Source organism: Pteropus vampyrus, unplaced genomic scaffold, assembly GCF_000151845.1.
Source record: "Pteropus vampyrus isolate Shadow unplaced genomic scaffold, Pvam_2.0 Scaffold361, whole genome shotgun sequence".
In the NCBI taxonomy this organism is placed as follows: Eukaryota; Metazoa; Chordata; class Mammalia; order Chiroptera; family Pteropodidae; genus Pteropus; species Pteropus vampyrus.
In genome coordinates, this window is record NW_011889142.1 from 747,430 (window position 1) to 750,089 (window position 2,660).

Sequence of the window (2,660 nt, forward strand, 5' to 3'; positions counted from 1 at the left end):
CACTCACCAAATTGTCACAGAGGGAGCTGAGGACTGTAAGACGCTTAAATGCTATACAGTCCCATTTATATGAGGTCTCAATCCCACCACTCACCACACTGTCACAGAGGGAGCTGAGGACTGTGAGGGGCTTAAATGCCATACAGTCTGATTTTTCTATACTCCGCACACCCCTACTCACCAAACCGTCTCAGAGGGAGCTGAGGACTGTAAGGGGCTTAAATGCCACACAGTCCCATTTATCTGAGGTCTAAACGCCCCACTCACCACATTGTCGCAGAGGGCACTGAGGACTGTGAGGGGCTTAAATTCCAGACAGTCTCATTTTTCTATAGTCTGCCCGACCCTACTCACCAAATTGTCACAGAGGGAGCTGAGGACTCTAAGGGGCTTAAATGCTATACAGTCCCATTTATCTAGAGTCCCCAGTACTCACTTACCACATGTCGCAAAGCAAACTGTGGACTGTTAAGGGCCTTAAATGCCATACAGTCCCGTTTACCAGAGGTCTCAATCGCCCCACTCACCACATTGTCGCAGAGGGAGCTGAGGACTGTAAGGGGCTTAAATGTCATACAGTCCCGTTTATTTGAGGTCCCTAAGCACCAAATTGTCAGAGTGAGCTGAGGACTCTAAGGGGCTTAAATGCCATACAGTCCTGTTTATCTGAGGTCCCCACTCACCTACTCGCCAAATTGTCAGAGGGAGCTGAGGACTGTAAGGGGCCTAAATGCTATACAGTCCCGTTTACCTGAGGTTCTCACTCACCCACTCACCAAATTGTCACAGAGGGAACTGAGGGCTGATAAGGTGCTTAAATGCCATACAGTCCCGTTAATCTGAGGTCTCAATCCCCCCATTCGCCACATTGTCGCAGAGAGCACTGAGGACTGTAAGGGGCTTAAATGCCATACAGTCCTATTTATCTGAGGTCTCAACGCCCCTACTCACCAAATTGTCACAGAGGGAGCTGAGGACTCTAAGGGGCTTAAATGCTATACAGTCCCATTTATCTAGAGTCCCCAATACTCACTTACTACATGTCGCAAAGCAAACTGTGGACTGTTAAGGGCCTTAAATGCCATACAGTCCCGTTTACCAGAGGTCTCAATCCCCCCACTCACCACATTGTCGCAGAGGGAGCTGAGGACTGTAAGGGGCTTAAATGCCATACAGTCCCGTTTATTTGAGGTCCCTAAGCACCAAATTGTCAGAGTGAGCTGAGGACTGTAAGGGGCTTAAATGCCATACAGTCCTGTTTATCTGAGCTCCCCACTCACCTACTCGCCAAATTGTCAGAGGGAGCTGAGGACTGTAAGGGGCCTAAATGCTATACCGTCCCGTTTACCTGAGGTTCTCACTCACCCACTCACCACATTGTCGCAAAGCGAACTGAGGGCTGTTAAGGGGCTTAAATGCCATACAGTCCCATTTATTTGAGGTCCCTAAGCACCAAATTGTCAGAGTGAGCTGAGGACTGTAAGGGGCTTAAATGCCATACAGTCCCATTTTTTAATAGTCTGCCCGCCCCCACTCACCACATTGTCGCAGAGGGAACTGAGGACTCTAAGGGGCTTAAATGCCATACAGTCCCGTTTTTTATACAGTCCCATTTATCTGAGGTCCCCACTATCCACTCACCACATTGTTGCAAAGCGACTTGAGGGCTGGTAAGCGGCTTAAATGCCATACAGTCCCGTTTTTCTATAGACCGCCCGCCCCCACTTACTACATTGTTACAGAGGAAGTTGAGGACTGTAAGGGGCTTAAATATCATACAGTCCTGTTAATCTGAGGTCTCAACCCCCTCATCACCACATTGTCACAGAGGGCAGTGAGGACTGTAAGGTGCTTAAATGTCATACAGTCCCATTTATCTTAGGTCACAATGCCCCCACTCACCACATTGTCACTGAGCGAACCTAGGACTGAAAGGGGCTTAAATGCCATACAGATCGTTTATCTGAGGTGCCCACTCATCCACTCACCATACTGTCACAGAGGGAGCTGAGGACTGTAAGGGGCTTAAATGCTATACAGTCCTATTTATCTAGGGTCCCCACTACTCATTTACCGCATGTCGCAAAGCGAACTGACGACTGTTAAGGGCCTTAAATGCCATACAGTTCTGTTTATCTGAGGTCTCAACCCTCCCACTCACATTGTCGCAGAGGGAGCTGAGGACTGTTACGGGGCTTAGAAGCCATACAGTCCGGTTTATCTGAGGTCCCCACTTTATCTGAGGTCTCAACCCTCCCACTCACATTGTCGCAGAGGGAGCTGAGGACTGTTACGGGGCTTAGAAGCCATACAGTCCGGTTTATCTGAGGTCCCCACTACCCACTTACCACATTGTCACAAAGCGAACTGAGGGCCGTTAAGGGGCTTAAATGCCATCCAGTCCCGTTTATCTGAGGTGCCCACTCACCCACTCATCAAATCTGACAGAGGGAATGAGGGCTGATAAGGGGCTTAAATGCCATACAGTCCGATTTTTCTATAGTCCGCATGTTCCTACTCACCAAACTGTCTCAGAAGGAGCTGAGGACTGTAAGGGGCTTAAATGCCATACAGTCCCAGTTTTCTATAGTCCACCCACCTGCACTCACCATATGTCGCACAGCGATCTGAAGGCTGGTAAGGGGCTTAAATGCTATTCA

General features: G+C 49.0%; 2 long non-coding RNA genes across 2 annotated transcripts in view; both read right to left on the reverse strand.

Moving 5' to 3' along the window:
* The window catches only part of LOC111731314, a 3,141-nt gene extending 1,230 nt beyond the window's left edge, over positions 1-1,911 (reverse strand). The window contains exons 1-2 of the long non-coding RNA XR_002777068.1: positions 1,888-1,911; positions 1,281-1,283 (exon numbers count right to left, since the gene is read on the reverse strand). This is a non-coding gene — a long non-coding RNA (uncharacterized LOC111731314). The remainder of the gene's footprint in view (positions 1-1,280; positions 1,284-1,887) is intronic.
* LOC105305071 overlaps positions 1-2,660 on the reverse strand; it is a 30,950-nt gene that overhangs the window by 7,000 nt on the left and 21,290 nt on the right. The gene's annotated exons all lie outside the window — the stretch shown is intronic.